The sequence below is a fragment of the Myxine glutinosa genome, chromosome 3 (genome assembly GCF_964187855.1).
Source record: "Myxine glutinosa chromosome 3, kmMyxGlut1.1, whole genome shotgun sequence".
Lineage (NCBI taxonomy): Eukaryota > Metazoa > Chordata > Myxini > Myxiniformes > Myxinidae > Myxine > Myxine glutinosa.
Genome location: NC_136263.1, coordinates 87,955,776 through 87,975,981, shown reverse-complemented (window position 1 = coordinate 87,975,981; position 20,206 = coordinate 87,955,776).

Genomic DNA, 20,206 nt, shown 5'->3' with positions numbered 1-20,206 from the left:
AAGATCATGTGCTTGTGAAAGCCAACACCTCCCTGATTATTGTCAGGGAGCTGCCTCAGTACTGCTACATCTGGAAGTTCAATCAAGCTAACTGTCAGGGACTGCAAGCTGCCCTCTCATGTCAAGAACAGTTCTCCATTTCCACCTCTCCTGATATGAATACTGCATGTGGAAATCCTTCCACACAAGCTTGATTTCCCTTATGTAAAGATTTATGACATCTCTTCTGCATTTATCATTCCTTTCTTCTCACACCTGGTACAGAGAATCCTGTGGTGAGGAAGTTTCCTTTAAACAATTTGCCTTCTCTTCCTGTACGCCAAATCCAACCGGATGCAGCCGCACACCATTCCACAAAGCCAGAAACAAGTGTGTGTCCACTTTCAGGAAAGGCAGAAAACAACATCTGTGTACCAGCCAACCTTAAGATTAAACTTTCAAACTTGTCTCCCTCCTCGAAAACCTGGTGGCATCTTGTCAAATCTGTCTGTGGTGTATGCTCACCCTCCAGCCCTCCCCTCACTTCAAATGGCACCAGAGCCTAGCATCCCGATGACCACGGCTTTCAAATGACTGTTCATGTGAAGGCCAAATGCCTCAATTCTGTTTGCTTCCAAATATTGTGTAATCAACCCCTCACTCCATACACAAACCCGAACATCTTACCAAAATACTCATCAATGCTGGTTTTTTTCACTTGAGAAGGTGGAGAGTTTTGTGGCAAACATCGACTCCGATTCTGCGACAGGCCCAGACAGGCCCAGTCGGCAACAGTGAGCAGGTCCTAAAAACCTGTTCTACTCTACTTTTATCTTCCTTCTGCTTTATTAACTCAACCATTCCCTCTGGGTCAGTTTACATCTACCTGGAAGTTATCCAATATCACTGCAATACACAACCACGGTGTAAAAATCGATCCCCTTAACTATAGGCCTATTAGCTTGCTTCCAATTACAGTATATAAGCAATGTCATGGAATATATCATTTCAGTTGACATCCAATCCTTCCTTTTCTCCAATGGCCTGATCTCATATAATCAGTTCGGTTTCAGACCGAGTCATTCTACCCTGGACTTAATATGTTTTTGCTCTCCAAACTGTAAGTTCACTCAACAATGGATTTGAGCCCTCAATCTCAGAAATGTAATCAGGGCCATCTCTCCAGACATATCTCGAGCATTTGATACATTCTGAGACCCGCCTTTATCTCCAATCACTCTGCATGCTCTTGGCATCCAAGGTCACCTCCTCATATGGATCACTGACTTGCTCTACTCCCGCAGGCAGCATGGGGATCTCAACGAAATCCTCTCATCTCCTCTTCGTCAAGGCTTAAGTGTCCCAAATATGTGTCTAGGGTTCAGTCTTGTTCCGCATCTTCTTCAATAAGCTGATTCCCTAGGCCTAGAGAATCTCGCTTATCTCTTTGCAAATTATTCCACGCTCTGTCCTATCATTTCTCATCCTTCATACAGGCAGGGAGCAGCCTATTCCCCCCTATGCAAACCTTGATAGAATCAGGAGCTGGTCAGACACTTGTAATATGTCTTTCAACCTTGACAAATCCCACATACTAACCCTGTCCCTCCTAAAGGACCGCATGGCGAACCCTCCTATCCACTTCCGAAACAAAGCACTTAAAGAGGTGAAGTCACTCAAACGTTTTGGGTCTCACCATCTACAGATCATATTTCCAATCTTTATTGGGCAGATAATTATATATTGTGCTATATATATATATATATATAGATATATGTATATATCCAAGATGACCTCCGAAGCCAGCCATTTTTTGTGGAGCGCACACTGGACATATTTCATTGTGGAAGGTGTTTCCATGTCCATTCTGAACTTTTGTCAACATACTGTCGTGGCCAAAAATATTGGCAGCCTTGAACTTTTTTCAAATAATGCACCATTTCTTCCAGAAAATTGTTGAAATGAAAAAATATTTTGGTATCCACAAATGTGTTTTTTTGGTTTGCAGTGGAACAAAACAACAAATGTGAAAAAACTACTAAATCTTAGCTTACTCCACATAGAAATCCTAAAATGGCCCGGACAATATTATTGCCACCTTTTGGAAGTTGTTAGAAATAATTAGGTTTCAAACAGGTGATTCTCCTTACTTGGAATTGAATTTACCTGTGGTGAGTTGCAGGTGCATGCAATATAAAAATCACTCATTCAACCAGTTTGGACAGAAAAGGAGTCATTCTGTGTTTTGTGTCACTGTGTGTACTGCAATGAGCATGGAGAAAATAAAGAAAAACCAGAGAATTTTCTGAGGAAGTCAGACACAAGATTGTAGCGAAGCATGGACAATCTCAAGGCTACAAGTCCATCCCCAGAGACCTTGATGTACCCCTGTCCACCGTACGCAATGTTATCAGGAAGTTTAAGGCCCATGGCACTGTCGCCAACCTCCCTGGGCATGGCCACAAGAGAAAACATGAGTACGACAGTTTCAACTCGCAACATCCGCTGCCAACTCAATAAAAGGGGGTTCTATGGTAGGAGACCCAGGAGGACCCCACTGCTGAGAAATACTGACTGGAGTTTGCCAAAAACACACCTGAACAAGCCAAAATCCTTCTTGGAGAATGTCCTGTGGACAGATGAGACCAAATTAGAGCTTTTGTTAAACATATCATCTCTATGTTTACAGAAAACAAAATGAAGCCTTCAAAGAAAAGAACACCTTCCCCACAATCAAACATGGAGAAGGTTCAGTGATGTTTTGGTGTTGTTGTGCTGCCTCTGGCACTGGGTGCCTTGAATGTGTGCATGGCATCATGAAATCAAGAGATTACCAAGGCATTTTGGAGCGCAATGTTCAACCCAGTGTCAGAAAGCTGGTCTCCATCGAAGGTCATGGGTCTTGCAGCAGGACAATGACCCAAACACACTTCAAAAAGCACCAGGAATGGTTCAAGACAAAATGCTGGACTGTTCTGAAGTGGCCATCAATGAGTCCAGATCTAAATCCCATTGAACACCTGTGGGGAGATCTGAAAACAGCAGTTGGGAGAAGGCAACCTTCAAATCTGGGAGAACTGGAGCAGTTTGCACAAGAAGAGTGGGCCAAACTGGCAGTAGAGAGGTGTAGGAAGCTCATTCATGGTATAGGAAGCGCTTGACTGCAGTTATTTTGTCCAAAGGCTGTTACCAAATATTAAGTGTATGGCGTCAATAATTTTGTCAATGCCATTTCTTTTTATTTTCTGATTTAAAAGGATATACTGTATTAAGTTCTGAATCTAAAACAAAGGTTCTGTAATATTAACAGTGAAATAAAAAATTGTGGACACCAAATACTTTTGTCAATTTCAACTTATTTTTAGAGAAAATTGTGAGTTATTTGAAAAAGGTGCAAGGGTGCCAATATTTTTGTCCACGACTGTACAAGCAGGCCTTCATTCACATATTGATGGAGTGCTGCTCTCCCCATTTGGGTTGGCGCCCCTGCATCACACCTTTCCCTTCTTGATGCCGTGGAAAGCATGGCCCACAAAATCATTGTGATCTCCCTCAACAAAGCTGAGTGTCTAGGCCTGTTACTTTCCCAATGCAGACAGATTGATGGCCTCTATGTATTTGACCACCACCTTTATGGTTTTACTCCCTCTGCCCTCTCTTGACTCTGTCCTTTCCAGGCTTCTGTAGGGCGAACACAGTCTGCCAGTAATCGTCTTCGTTTTAAACTCTCCTCTCAAAGTCCCTTCTCACTGCTCACCTCCACTAATTTATTCCTCTTTCATCTCAACTGTGGAATCAACTTCCCCTGTCTGTTCAGTCCCATTCTTCCCTCAATGGTGAAGAATCACTGAAAAAAATTATATGATCCGGATCTGCATTCAAATAGTCACCTGAATTGAATCAATTCTTCCTTGTCACAAACCCAACCTCTCACCCAGTTTCGTCTCAATCCGTACATAACCTTTTCTTATGTTGTGCTATATATCGTTTTTTGTCCTATCTCTCAATAGTGGAGAATCACTTTAAAAAATTCTCAGATTCAGATCGGGATCCGGATCTTCACCAAAATCTAATCATTTCGTCCGTGTCACATACGAAACCTCTCCACCAAATGTCGTTCGAATTCGTCCACAACTTTTTCAGATATCCTGTTCACAAACAGACAAACAAGAAAGACGTCATGCAGAGCATGATACTTGCAAAATACACCCCTCCCCCCCCCCCAAAAGAGTTGCCATGGATTCCCTCAAATTGTCCATTTCATTAAGATTAAAATTGATGATCTTTATGAAAGCTCAGGTCAATTATTTTATTGAAAATTGATTATTTTTCAGATGAAAATTGATGATTTTAGAAGTTTAACCTTGGGTGGACCTTTCACCTTTTGACCTCAAAAATAATTACTTTTCCAATTCAGTGATGCATTCTGCAATTGCAGTTTAATTTTAAAGTTAATAGGATGAAAATTGATGATTTTACAGCCAAAAATGGATAATTTTAGAGGATTGATCTTGAGTTGACTTTTGACCTCTTGACCTCAAATATTGTTGGTTTCCCTATTCTGTGACCAAATATGCAAATCCTGTTGAACTTTCAAGTCAATCGGATGAAAAATGGCGATTTTAGAAATTTGACTTCAAGATGACCTTTGACCTTTGACCTAAGAATCAATAGGCTTCTCAGTTGTGACTATCTCTGCAACTTTGAAAATCTTAATGATAATTGGTTTAGAATTGTGACCTGTAGGCGATTGACAGACAAAGACAGACATATAGATAGACAGACAGACAGACAGACGGACAGACAGACAGACAGAATAACAAAGTCGACTAATCAATATATTTGAAAAATCTTCGATTATGCAAGTAACAAACAGATTGCGGTGAAAACATACCCTCCATCCACCTTTGTTTGCGGAGGTAATGAATGCAAAGAATAATGATCATTAAATAGCGATTAATCACTAAATCAAAAAATTATTCACCACAATAGCCATGGTCTTGCAGCAGCAGTCGAAGCAACTTTTCAAGACTCCCTATCAATCACGAAGCCTTTTCTCACAGATAACCAGAACAGAACATTGCCTGCCCTCCTCCATCTGAATCACTGCTCACCTCCACTCATTCCGGATCACTCCACTCATTCAGGATATCCAGGATAATTGGTCACCTCCACTCATTCTTTTTTATCATCCTCTTTTTTCTTCTTTATTTTCCCATCTGTGGAACAAACTTACACATTCTCTTCAATCTCATCTTTCCCTCCAAGTCTTCAAGACAGCTGGTCACCACCATCTCAGATCACCCCCTCTGACCCCCATCCAAAACCATGATCTTCGCTTCCCGGTTAACCCATTGCCCGCCCCATACCCCAAGCCGACCTCGTTCCAAATTTCCAGTTTTTAGCCGCATCGCAGACGCTGGTCATAGAGTGCCCTCTGCTGTTGTTGTTGTTCTTCTTGTTCTTCTTGTTGTTGTTCTTCTTCTTCTTCTTGTTCTTGCAGAGAAGACAAAACCTCAAAGCTCCACCCATTCTGGGAACCATAGCTCCACCCATTCTGGGAGAGGCTTCATATAAACAAATATCCACCATTTTATTAACTCGCATAGCTTTGAGGCCTGTTTTGTAGGCCCGTGGTGTCTTCCTCTCTCACACAGTTTTATTTCAAATCAAATTCGATATATCATTTCATTTTTCACAGTCGCTAACATAGTTTTAGACTCGGTTGAAAAAAAACGGGAAGAAAATCCGATGAAAGTTGCCCCTTTATAGAACGAAATGAATTCTCAAAGGCCTGTAACTTCAAGTCCATTGAGATATATTTTTTTTAAATCGCGGCATGGTCAGTCATACACCGCCCGAAATAACAGACGGGAAAATGCCGAGATATATATATTTTGTTTAAATCGCGGCATGCTCAGTCATACACCGCCCGAAATAACAGACGGGAAAATGCCGAGATATATATATTTTGTTTAAATCACGGCATGCTCAGTCATACACCGCCCGAAATAACAGACGGGAAAATGCCGAGATATATATATTTTGTTTAAATCGCGGCATGCTCAGTCATACACCGCCCAAAATAACAGACGGGAAAATGCCGAGATATATTAAAAATTCGTCCATTTGATGACAATCGTCACGATGAAATATTTAATTTATACATCGTCACAATAATGTGGAGAGAGGAGCATAGCTTCGTTCACGTGTCGCCACACACGGGAAATTGCCGAGATATATTAAAAATTCGTCCATTTGATGACAATCGGCACGATGAAATATTTAATTTATACGTCGTCACAATAATGTGGAGAGAGGAGCATAGCTTCATTCACGTGTCGCCACATACGGGAAATTGCCGAGATTTTTTATTTTAAAATCGCGGCATGGTCAGTCATACACCGCCTGAAATAACAGACGGGAAAATGCCGAGATATATTAAAAATTCGTCCATTTGATGACAATCGTCACGATGAAATATTTAATTTATACATCGTCACAATAATGTGGAGAGAGGAGCATAGCTTCGTTCACGTGTCGCCACACACGGGAAATTGCCGAGATATATATTTTTTAAAATCGTGGCATGGTCAGTCATACACCGCCTGAAATAATAGACTGGAAAATGCCGAGATATATTAAAAATTCGTCGCCACACACGGGAAATTGCCGAGATATATTTTCACTTTGCACAAAAATAACATCAAGTAATCGAATCAATAGGAATGTCCTGTGACTATAACATCGACGTTATAGGCACAGCTGCATCTAGGCATTGTGTAACATCGACACGGCTTTTGTTTTAATTAAAACTTTTTGTACTTGTTCCTTCTTGAGAGTTTCCTTCTGTATTCATCTTGTCCATCCAATGTGTCCACCCCTGTGCGCATCCCTCCCCACACATAGTATTTGTCCAAATTTGCCACACCCATGTCTTACCGATCAACACTTACATGCTTGGATTTGAACAATCTTACTGAAACTGTCCTTTCAATCCATCCAGGATATTCCATGCAGGACCATTTATAAACCAGACAAAAAGTCCTAAAACACAACAATCTCATACATGCCAACACATCTTTAGGCCAACTTGTATATCAAAAAATAAAAACCTGTATTCCAGGGTCCTGGACCATATTTATTATTGTTGTCACATAATACTGGAATTAATATTACAATCAAATAAAATCCGCACATAAATTTACAAAGTAGGATTATCCACCACTTTATGGAGAAGTTCACTTCAGAAAAGACTCTTTGAATGCTGCATGTTGTTCAAATTCAATAAGACATCATCAGTTAATAGTATAAAGCCAAAAGCAATTGTTAGAGAACAATATTGACACCAAAACCTAAGGAGATCAAAAAGTACATACCTTCAGGTTGATTTGGTCAGCTGAAAATTTTACTTTGCTGTTTCACCATTGAGTGTTGACATATCAAAAATCTTTGTTTTGGTGTATTTCTCCACTTCAAAAACTCAAAACAAGAATAGCCAGCCATTTTTCTGTGTCCTTGTCATTGCTCTCATCAATCAAGAATGAGAAAGAGGGCATGTGTTGCATCTTTCAATAACTGAATCTGTGTGAGCCATGTCTTTTATAGTATGGGTATCCTTTGCCCTCCTCCATGTGAATTTCAAGGTATTTCCCGGCTGTGGCGGAACATTTCTTTCATGAGCATGGTAAAATTTTCCGCAACTGTCACTGGCAAATTATGTTCGACAATGAACTGTAAAAACAACACTTGTGCCTTTGTCACATCTGCCTTCACTGGCTCAGGTTGTTTCCTTTGAAAATGAATGTCCCAAGTCATAAGCTGTTTACTTTTCTTTGCACATTCCTTGTGACCTGTAATCTCGAAATACATTTTCAGGTTGTATTGATTCCAGGCTAACACTTTTATGCTCCTGTTACACGGCACACAAAATATGTCATCGTCACCGTCTGGCGAAGCCCCAATGAGCCCACAATATTTGGGCATCGTCTCATTTTTTTATGGTGACAGCCAGCGACAGATGTTTTTTTTAATTATTTTGGCAGCATCTGGAGGTGGGGTGATTGATGTCGTGACCAACTAGATTGCTGAGTTTTGCGTCTTTTGTCTGTGACCCTTCGTGTAAGTAGCCATTCGCCATATGTCTTATTTATTTATTTATCTTTATATATACACTGCAAACTTGACTTTTAAGTCTTTGGACTTTTGTCATATCTCCATTTTAATTGAATAAAACCGAAATTGATTGAATGAGGTCCTACAGCCTACAGGAGACAAAAGAGCGGAAGTGCATTTTGTCTCCTCCAAAATGGCTGATCGAGCTGAATAGATGATGAAAACTTTTTACTTGATTGATTTTTTTTTTCGCCGTCTCACTTTTGTTTCCCTTTGTTTTTTTCCCTTTGCCCATATTTTTTAGTACAGCCGTATTTTAAAAGACAGCCATTTTTCTATGCATTTGTCTGCCTACTTTTTCTGTCTGTCAACGATCAAATGATGGCCATATTTATTTCGGATCACCATATGACCTTGACCTGCAACATTTAGGGATAGAATGTAAACAAGCGTTATGCCTAGGGGAAGTGATGTGAGTTGACAAAGTGGAAGACGCAGAAAACATGCTATGATATGATATTTCACTCACAAGGTTCAGACATACATGAAGGCGGCCATCTTGGATTTTGACGTGGCGCCCCAAGTTTCAATAGCGTTCTTCCTTATGCCTAGAGACACCCACACACCAGATTAGAAGTTGGTACTTCGCTTATGTTTCAAGATATTTCGTTCACAATGTTCAGACATATATATGGTGGCGGCCATCTTGGATTTTGACGGGGCGACCCAATTTTCAATAGCATTCTTCCTTATGCATAGATACACCCACACACCAGATTAGAAGTTGGTACTTCGCTTATTTTTCAAGATATTTCGCTCACAAGGTTCAGACATATATATATGGTGGCGGCCATCTTGGATTTTGACGTGGCGACCCAATTTTCAATTGCGTTCTTCCTTGTGCCTAGATACACCCACACACCAGATTAGAAGTTGGTACTTCGCTTATTTTTCAAGATATTCAGCTCACAAATTTCAGACATACATGGCATCAGACATACATGGCGGCGGCCATCTTGGATTTTGACGTGGGTTGCACCCACACACCAAATTCGAATGCGGTCCTTCGCTTACGCATGCACGCACACCCGCACGCACGCACGCACGGACGGGTGGACGGACAGACGGACGGACGGACGGACGGACACACAGACGGAGGGGGAAACCATAGTCCCCCTTTCGCTCCGCGGTGCGACGGGAGACAATTAAAAAAATGTGTCCCCATCTACAATCTATCCAAAAAGCTCAACATCATGAAAATCAGAGTAAGATTGTTGAAGTTATGATCGAAAGTGTTTTTTTTGTTAATTCATCACCATCTGAAACAACTAGGTCAAGGTCAAGGTCACTAAACAAATATCAGATGCACAACTTCAATATAGGTACAATATTATGATGCAGAAACATTTTGGAAGGCCAAGCGCGGGCTGTGAGATTCCGCATTAGCAAAATTGAGAGATGAATGAATGATGAGCTACCATGTGCTCATTCAATAACTTATTGAATACATAAAATGAAACATTTCACACTTGTCTGGTCGTGTGAAAAACAAGTTTTATACAAAATACGGGAGTCCGTTCGGAACAACGTTTATGCAGCAAGTAAATCGATCGGCCGTTGACTCCTACTTCCTGGCAAAGTACATCTTGTCGTCATATGTTCATGCATTAAGTACATCAATCAGCCAAAGGTTGATCAAGCGGGTAAATCAGAAAATAATTCTAAATAATGCTGGACTTCGGAATCGTGCAACAAAACGTTAATATTCAACCTATTAAAGCAGTCACGTGGAAGGAAGGAAGGAGGGAAGGACCAAGCCAGTGCACAACGAAATGCTCCACTCTCTGCCGCTCCACACTATGCCGCAAGCCAGTGCTCCACGCTCTGCAGACCTGGACAAAATCACAGACTGGTAAAACAAGTGGAACATGTCTTTCAATCCTGACAAATCTCACACTCTTACAATGTCTCTCCGAAAGGACCGACTGGAAAACCCTCCCATCTACTTTCTCAACAGTCCTCTCCAAGAAGTTCTGTCACTCAAGCTTTTGGGTCTCACTATCTGCCATGATCTTTCCTGGGAAAACCACATTTCAAATCTGGCCTCCAAAGCCAGTCGCCGACTGGGCATCCTCCGTCGTGCGAAGTCCTTCCTTGGCACATCTGAGCTCCTCACCACATACAAGGCTTTCATCCGCAGCTCAATGGAATACTGCTCTCCCCTCTGGGCTGGTGCTCCTGCCTCACACCAAGCTCGTCTTCACGCTGTTGAAACCAAAGTGTTCAGAATCATTGGAATCTCCTGCGATGAAGCTAAATCCAAGGGCCTTTCACTCACTCACCACAGGCAGGTTGGTGGTCTTTCTTTCTTCTACCGACTACTCTCCGGCCTTGCTCCCCCAGCTCTCTCTGTGCTTTGTCCCCCAAATATTCATACTGCACAAGATCTGCCAGCAACCCTCTTGTTTTTTTTTTTGTTTTTTTTTTTTGTATACAAGATCGAGGCTCGTGAGAGAGCTAACATTAATCACACAAAAAGTCAAACCGACACACAAAACACAAAAAACAAGGGGAGCGGCAGACAATATGGGGAGAGAGGGGGAAGGACACAAACACAACATTTGAAAGCAGGGACATCGGGAGAAATGTGGGAGGGGGAGGGCTTTGGGGGAGGTGGGAGAGGTATAAAACATATGAACACTGCAAGGACTTCCAGGAAAGAAGTTGGAATTTCCCAAAAAAAAAAAAGTGTATCGGGGGGGAATTAGCGGGGGTAGAAAAGATCAAGGTTTGGGATGGGGGAAGATAAGAGATGGTGGTGAACAGCTGTTTTAAAGACCTGGAGGGAGGAGTGGGATTGAAGGGAGTGGGGGAGTTTGTTCCAGAGGCGGGAGAAAAGGGGAATGAAAGAGTGAAGGTGAGCAGAGAGTCTAGATTTTGGCAGTTTAACCATAAGAGGGTTGCAGGCAGATCTTGTGCGACCTGAAGGAATATTGGGGGGACAGAGCACAGAGAGCGCTGGGGGAGCAAGGCCGGAGAGGAGTCGGTAGAAGACAGAAAGACCACCAACCTGCCTGTGGTGAGTGAGTGAAAGGCCCTCGGAGTTAACTTCATCGCAGGAGATTCCAATGATTCTGAAAACTTTGGTTTCAACAGCGTGAAGCCGAGTTAGATGTGAGGCAGGAGCACCAGCCCAGAGGGGGGAACAGTATTCCATTGAGGTGTGGATGAAAGCCTTGTATGTGGTGAGGAGCTCAGGTGTGCCAAGGAAGGACTTCGCACGACGGAGGATGCCCAGTCGGCGACTGGCTTTGGAGGCCAGCTTGGAAATGTGGTTTTCCCTAGAAAGATCATGGCAGATAGTGAGACCCAAAAGCTTGAGCGACAGAACTTCTTGGAGAGGATTGTTGAGAAAGTAGATGGGAGGGTTTTCCAGTCGGTCCTTTCGGAGAGACATTGTAAGAGTGTGAGATTTGTCAGGATTGAAAGACATGTTCCACTTGTTTGACCAGTCTGTGATTTTTTTCCAGGTCTGCAGAGAGTGAGGAGGCTGCAGACTGCCGATCTGAGGGATGAGGAATATTGGAGTCATCAGCAAAGAGATAGAGAGGATTTTCCAGAGAGTCGGAGAGATCATTGATGAAGACCAGAAATAGCACAGGGCCCAGAACACTACCTTGGGGAACTCCAGCCAGAACAGGAGGGGAGATGAGAGAAATCAATTCAGGGCCACACGTTGCCTTTGAGCAGAGAGGAAGTCCGCAAGCCATGAGTGGAGATTTCCATGGATACCATAGGAGGAGATTTTGGTGAGCAGAGCTGGGTGCCAGACTGTATCGAAGGCATGTGATATGTCAAGTGAGACATCTCTGATTTCCTGTTTGGCATTGAGAACCTCCATCCATTGTTGAGACAGTAGAAGCAACATGTCCAGAGTAGAATGACCTCCTCTGAATCCAAATTGATGATCAGAGATCAAGCCATTGGAGAAGAGGAAGGATTTGATATCCGAAGCAATGATGGATTCCATGAATTTGCTGATAATTGGAAGCAGGCTGATTGGTCTGTGGTTGCAAGAATTTGTTTTTGCACATTTTTTGTGTAAAGCGGTAATGTTTGCTGATTTCCAAGATGCTGGTAGATGACCTTGAGCAAAAGAGAGGGTGAAAAGAACAGAGAGAGGGTGAGATAGAGCAGCAGAGAAGGATTTTAGGACCCGTGGGCTGATGCCGTCTGGTCCAGTTGCAGAATCAGTGTCGAGGTTTGACAAAAACTTCTCCACCTTGTCAGAAGAGAAGGACACAGAGTCCAGGAGCAGTTGGGTTCGACTGGGAAAGGTGGGAACAGAGAGAGATGGGTTTGGGACACAAGATTTTGAGGCAAACACAGAGTTGAGGAATTCGGCTTTGTCACGTGCAGTGTCAACTGTGTAGCCATTTGAGGTAAGGGAGGGGATGGAGGGGGAACAAACACCAGAAACGGATTTGACCAGATGCCACCAGGATTTGGAGGAAGGAGACAGGTTTGAGAGTTCAATCTTGAGTGTGGAGAGATAGTGCCTCTTGGCACTCCTGAAGGTAGACACACACTTGTTCCGAGCTTGATGGAAGGAACTGAGATTGCCTTCAGTTGGATTTGCCTTCCAAGAGGCAAAGGCAAGGTGTTTCAGGGAAACTGCCTCACCACAAGATTCAGTGTACCATGGACGGGAGGAAGGGTAAGACAACTGAAGACGAGATGGGATAAATCTGTGCATGAGAGAGAGCAGTTTGCTGTGGAAGAATTCCCAGGAAGAATTTATGTCAGAGGCAGTAGAGATGGGAGACCAGTCCAGATGATTGATGGCTGCTTGCAGACCGTGCCAGTCAGCCTGAGTGAAATGCCAGACTCGTCGGCGCTGAGGAGGCTCTCTGAGAATGGCCAGAGAGATGTCCACTTTAACAAGCACATGATCAGAAGAACCGATTGGAGGAGAGAGTCGTTGAACTCTTATGGTTAAACTGCCAAAATCTAGGCTCTCTGCTCACCTTCACTCTTTCATTCCTCTTTTCTTCCGCCTCTGGAACAAACTCCCTCACTCTCTTCAATCCCACTCCTCCCTCCAGATCCCCCATCCAAAACCTTGATCTTTTCTACCACCGCTAATTAACCCCAGATCCACTTTTATGAAATTCCAACTTCTTTCCTGGAAGTCCTTGCAGTGTCCATGTGTTTTATTTATACCTCTCCCACCTACCCCCAAGCCCTCTCCCTCCCACAGATTTCTCGATGTCCCTGCTCTCAAATGTTGTGTTTGTGTCCTTCCCCCTCTCTCCCCATCTTGTCTACCGCTCCCCTTATTTTTTGTTTTATGTGTCGGTTTGACTTTTTGTGTGATTAATGTTAGCTCTTTCACGAGCCTCGATCTGGTATACAAAAAAAAAGAAAAAAAAAGTTTTAAATGCAGTCTGTACTTATAACGTACCTTTAAATAACGTGTTATATAATGGGGCTGTTAAAGATTGCATGTGAAAGTGATACTTTTGGTCGGGGGCTCAAAATACTGTCCTTTCGCCATTGAAATGTAAAAAATAAATTCAACAGATGCATGCCTGGAACATATAACATAATAATAATTAATATCCTTTATTGTACCACATCACCTGGTTCCTATGAATACCACTTTTTTTTAACCTAATGTTAGCTTCTAATTATCATATATTAACCATATATCATATATTTACCATTCAAACAGGAATGGGTGACTTCCTTCCAAAACTCCTCAACATTATATAGAACATCCCTTATTATAAATGCAATCCAGAATTCCTTTACAGTCGAGTGATAATTAATCAGTTGATTTCACCTGACAATCATTAAATCATTCTCAGGCAATGTTCTCCAGAGATAATACACCTTGAATGTAGCAATCACTCCCTGGTCCTCATATCACCTGTACGATTTCCTCTTTCATACCGTCCTAAAACATCCATTTTCACTTCAATAGTGTTGGCCTTCCTCTGCCTTTTGCTCGTACTACCAACAACCGTGCTATTCCACGAACGCTTTCCAGTCATGATTACAATGTTTACGATTATTACAGCGGCACAATTCACGTGCAAAAATGGGAAACACCTCACTACACTCATGATACTAACATGGATTGTTTCTGGAAACGGAGTCTGTGGAAGACGAGGGAGAGGAGAGGCGAGGGAGAGGGAAGGCAATCTAGTCGGCATCTGGAAACGGAGGGAGAGGGAAGGCAAGGGAGAGGAAAGGCAAGGGTGAGGAAAGGCGAGGGAGAGGAAAGGCAATGTGATCGGCATCTGGAAACCGAGGGAGAGGGAAGGCAATCTAGTCGGCATCTGGAAACCAAGTGAGAGGGAAGGCGAGGGAGAGGGAAGGCAATCTAGTCGGCATCTGGAAACAGAGGGAAGGCGAGGGAGAGGGAAGGCAATCTAGTTGGCATCTGGCAACCGAGGGAGAGGGAAGGCGAGGGAGAGGGAAGGCAAATCTAATCGGCATCTGGAAACAGAGTGAGAGGGAAGGCGAGGGAGAGGGAAGGCAATCTAGTTGGCATCTGGCAACCGAGGGAGAGGTAAGGCGAGGGAGAGGGAAGGCAATCTAGTCGGCATCTGGAAACAGAGTGAGAGGGAAGGCGAGGGAGAGGGAAGGCAATCTAGTTGGCATCTGGCAACCGAGGGAGAGGGAAGGCGAGGGAGAGGGAAGTCAATCTTGTCGGCATCTGGAACCCGAGGGAGAGGGAAGGCAATCTAGTCGGCATCTGGAAACCGAGGGAGAGGGAAGGCAATCTAGTCGGCATCTGGAAACAGAGTGAGAGGGAAGGTGAGGGAGAGGGAAGGCAATCTAGTTGGCATCTGGCAACCGAGGGAGAGGGAAGGCGAGGGAGAGGGAAGGCAATCTAGTCGGCATCTGGAAACCGAGTGAGAGGGAAGGCAATCTAGTCGGCATCTGGAAACAGAGTGAGAGGGAAGGCGAGGGAGAGGGAAGGCAATCTAGTTGGCATCTGGCAACCGAGGGAGAGGGAAGGTGAGGGAGAGGGAAGTCAATCTTGTCGGCATCTGGAAACCGAGGGAGAGGGAAGGCAATCTAGTCGGCATCTGGAAACTGAGGGAGAGGGAAGGCAGTCTAGTCGGCATCTGGAAACCAAGGGAGAGGGAAGGCAATCTAGTCGGCATCTGGAAAGTGAGGGAGAGGTAAGGCAATCTCTTCGGCATCTGGAAAGCGAGGGAGAGGGAAGGCGAGGGAGAGGGAAGGCAATCTAGTCGGCATCTGGAAAGCGAGGGAGAGGGAAGGCAATCTAGTCGGCATCTGGAAACCGAGTGAGAGGGAAGGCGAGAGAGAGGGAAAGCAATCTAGTCGGCATCTGGAAACCGAGGGAGAGGGAAGGCGAGGGAGGGGAGAGGCAATCTAGTTGGAATCTGGAAACCAAGTGAGACGGAAGGCGAGGGAGATGGAAGGCAATCTAGTCGGCATCTGGAAACCGAGTGAGAGGGAAGGCGAGGGAGAGGGAAGGCAATGTAGTCGGCATCTGGAAACCGAGGGAGAGGGAAGGCGAGGGAGAGGGAAGTCAATCTTGTCGGCATCTGGAAACCGAGGGAGAGGGAAGGCAATCTCGTCGGCATCTGGAAACCGAGGGAGAGGGAAGGCAATGTAGTCGGCATCTGGAAACCGAGGGAGAGGGAAGGCAATCTAGTCGGCACCTGGAAAACGAGGGAGAGGTAAGGCAATCTAGTCGGCATCTTGAAAGCGAGGGAGAGGGAAGGCGAGGGAGAGGGAAGGCAATCTAGTCGGCATCTGGAAAGCGAGGGAGATGGAAGGCAAGGGAGAGGGAAGGCAATCTAGTCGGCATCTGGAAAGCGAGGGAGAGGGAAGGCAATCTAGTCGGCATCTGGAAACCGAGTGAGAGGGAAGGCGAGAGAGAGGGAAAGCAGTCTCGTCGGCATCTGGAAACCGAGGGAGAGGGAAGGCGAGGGAGAGGGAAGGCGAGGGAGAGGGAAGGCAATCTAGTCGGCATCTGGAAACCGAGTGAGAGGGAAGGCGAGGGAGAGGGAAGGCAATCTAGTCGGCATCTGGAAACCAAGGTAGAGGGAAGGCGAGGGAGAGGGAAGGCAATCTAGTTGGCATCTGGCAACCGAGGGAGAGGGAAGGTGAGGGAGAGGGAAGGCAATCTAGTCGGCATCTGGAAACAGAGTGAGAGGGAAGGCGAAGGAGAGGGAAGGCAATCTAGTTGGCATCTGGCAACCGAGGGAGAGGGAAGGTGAGGGAGAGGGAAGTCAATCTTGTCGGCATCTGGAAACCGAGGGAGAGGGAAGGCAATCTAGTCGGCATCTGGAAACCGAGGGAGAGGGAAGGCAATCTAGTCGGCATCTGGAAACAGAGTGAGAGGGAAGGCGAGGGAGAGGGAAGGCAATCTAGTTGGCATCTGGCAACCGAGGGAGAGGGAAGGCGAGGGAGAGGGAAGGCAATCTAGTCGGCATCTGGAAACCGAGGGAGAGGGAAGGCAATCTAGTCGGCATCTGGAAACAGAGTGAGAGGGAAGGTGAGGGAGAGGGAAGGCAATCTAGTCGGCATCTGGAAACCGAGTGAGAGGGAAGGCAATCTAGTCGGCATCTGGAAACCGAGGGAGAGGGAAGGCAATCTAGTCGGCATCTGGAAACCGAGGGAGAGGGAAGGCAATCTAGTCGGCATCTGGAAAGTGAGGGAGAGGTAAGGCAATCTCTTCGGCATCTGGAAAGCGAGGGAGATGGAAGGCGAGGGAGAGGGAAGGCAATCTAGTCGGCATCTGGAAACCGAGTGAGAGGGAAGGCGAGAGAGAGGGAAAGCAATCTAGTCGCCATCTGGAAACCGAGGGAGAGGGAAGTCGAGGGAGGGGAGAGGCAATCTAGTCGGAATCTGGAAACCAAGTGAGACGGAAGGCGAGGGAGAGGGAAGGCAATCTAGTCGGCATCTGGAAACCGAGTGAGAGGGAAGGCGAGGGAGAGGGAAGGCAATGTAGTCGGCATCTGGAAACCGAGGGAGAGGGAGAGGGAAGGCGAGGGAGAGGGAAGTCAATCTTGTCGGCATCTGGAAACCGAGATAGAGGGAAGGCAATCTCGTCGGCATCTGGAAATCGAGGGAGAGGGATCACATGGCATTGGCATTGCCCTTCTATGGCTGGTACACACGGGTAAAAGTGTGTGGTATAGACCGGGGGGCGCCACTCCTCTCCGTCTCTCTGCTGGCCGTTGGGGAATTCACCCTCTTCTGCCCGTGCTGTTGGAGTCAACTGGACTCTCATCCACCAGATGTGCAGAGCCATCTGCCATTTAAACCGCATGGCTGCAAACCGTTACCTTGGTAAGGGGGGACTGACAGGTACTACACCTTGCCTACAGGTGACCTGGGGTTATGCAAGGTAGGGGAATCCATCTCCCTGAGGTATCAGAAGACACCCGCATACCCAAAAGTACAGTGTGTGTGTGTGTGTGTGTGTGTGTGTGTGTGTGTGTGTGTGTGTGTGTGTGTGTGTGTGTGTGTGTGTGTGTGTGTGTGTGTGTGTGTGTGTGTGTGTGTGTGTGTGTGTGTGTGTGTGTGTATATAATATCTATATAATAAAAGGCAATGTCTGTTTGTGGTGTCGTTCTGTATACAAATCCGTATGCGCTGATTCGAGGTCTTAATGATGCACAACTAGAGGTAGTTTAAATGGGGAATCCAATGGCAGTCTTTAAAATTACTGAAATCACACCCCCGAGCTCGAACTAAAAAAAAAAAACCCAAAAAGGCGGGACCACGAAATATTTGACCTTTCTAGAAGGGTCAAATTTTTTTTACCCTTTTTCTATTGGACAATTTAAATAGTCTCCGCCTCCCTAAGGTCTCAGTCCCTCCTAATAATCCTATATAAGCCGTGGCGTTACTTCAACATTCATTTTAATAGCGAACGTTTTCGCCACGTTTCTTCATTATTATTATTCCTATTTCTCCGATTTATTCCTATTTCTGCTCGAACTCCTGCTCGAACTCAAAATAAAACCCCAAAAAGGCGGGACCACGAAATATTTGACCTTTCTGGAATGGTCAAATTTTTTACCCTTTTTCTATTGGACAATTTGTATAGTCTCCGCCTCCCTAAGGTCTCCGCCCCTCCTAATAATCCTATATAAGCCATGGCGTTACATCAACATTCATTTTAATAGCGAACGTTTTCGCCACGTTTCTTCATTATTATTATTATTCCTATTTCTCCGATTTATTCCTATTTTTTTATTCCGATTTATTCCTACCTTCGAAAATCTCCGATTTATTCCTATTTTATAAGTAAAGCGAACGTTTTCCATAAAAAACGAGCGTTTTCCCCTCCTCTTCCCATTATCAAACGAAAAGCGATAGTTTTCCCTACTACGATGCCACCCAAAAAGCGGCCAAATTTCGGAAAGTCGCCTGCAGCCCTCCATATGCAGACACGAAGAGAAGCACGGACAGATGCGGAACATCAGCAGGAACGTCAAACCCCGGCACGCAGACGATCAGCTCTTATAGACCATGAGACACTCGAGGAAAGACAGTCACGAATCCAAGAAAACGCTGCCAGACGAAGAGCTGAAAGGCAGCAGGAAGCACTAGAACAGAGGCAGTCTCGCCTTCAAGAACAGGTCTTCCGACAGTCAACTCGACGGCAGGAGGAAACTCCAGATGATCGTCAGACAAGGCGTCAAAGAGATAGGACAAGTCATGCTGAGGTAAGATCTCGACCATTCACTATGCAACAGTGGTACCAAGGTGCTTTCAACTATGATCCAAGCCATGATTATGCATCACACGAATTAGTGACCATTGGCTCCATGTCTAAGATTTGTGACAAGTGTAGCACCAAAAAGTGGGATAAAGAAACACCAGGCATGTGTTGCACTAATGGCAAAGTTCAGCTGACTATGCTTCCTGAACCACCTGAGCCACTTAAGGATCTTCTTCTTGGCACCACTCCAGAGTCCAAACATTTCCTTCAGAATATTCGGAAATACAATTGTGCCTTTCAAATGACGTCATTCGGCGCCAATGTCATCACAGAGGGAGGATTCATGCCAACATTCAAAGTTCAGGGACAGATTTACTACAGGATAGGATCCCTCCAGCCTCTACCAAATGAACAGCTTCGTTATTTGCAGATATACTTTGTTGGAGATCTTCAACAACAGGCCCAGAGTAAACACAACAGCAACCAGGGTACAATATTTGATTTAATTTTGAAGCTGCAAGAAATGCTTCATTCAAGTAACAGCTATGTCGAAAGTTTTAAATATGCCCTGAAGAATGCTCCTACCCTGGAATTTCAGATCATCATTGATGCTGACAAAAGACCATCCGGTGAGCATGCACGCCGATTCAATGCTCCAGAACGTAATGAGGTGCCTGTCATTATGACTGGCCAAGAATATGGCAGAAGAGACATTGTCCTCAAATGTCGTGACAACAACCTTAACTTCATCAGTGAAACCCATAGGTCTTACGATGCCCTCCAGTGTCCTTTGCTCTTCGTGAATGGAGAAGATGGCTACCAGTTTAATATTCCACAGGCTGGTACAAACTCAACAAAAACTGTCTCTTGCATGGACTTCTATGCTCATCGCTTTATGGTTCATGGCAATTCCTTTAACCAACTTCATCGAAGTCAGAACCTCTTCCATCAATTCGCTGTGGACATGTATGCAAAGATTGAACAGAGAGGTTGTGTTACATCAGGATCCACCAAAATGAATTAAGATCTGACTCCTACATACACTTGCGAGACGGAATGAACAATGATGTGGCTGGAGGAGAGCTTGGCCAACTCTGCATCCTGCCATTAAGTTTACATGCAGCCCCAGATACATGCATGAAAGAAATCAAGATGCAATGACATATGTCCGCATTTATGGGCGACCTGATCTCTTTATGACATTTACTTGCAATCCACTTGTACTCAATGACGGTATCGTGTCAAGGCGGGTGCACCTCGCCATAAAGGTGCCAAATGCCTACAGGAGTAAACCTGGAATAAAAAATCCGAGTGGCTGTTGGAAACACAATCATAACCCAAATTCCCATGAAACTTCCCGAGCGAAGCCAGGTACTTCTGCTAGTATATATA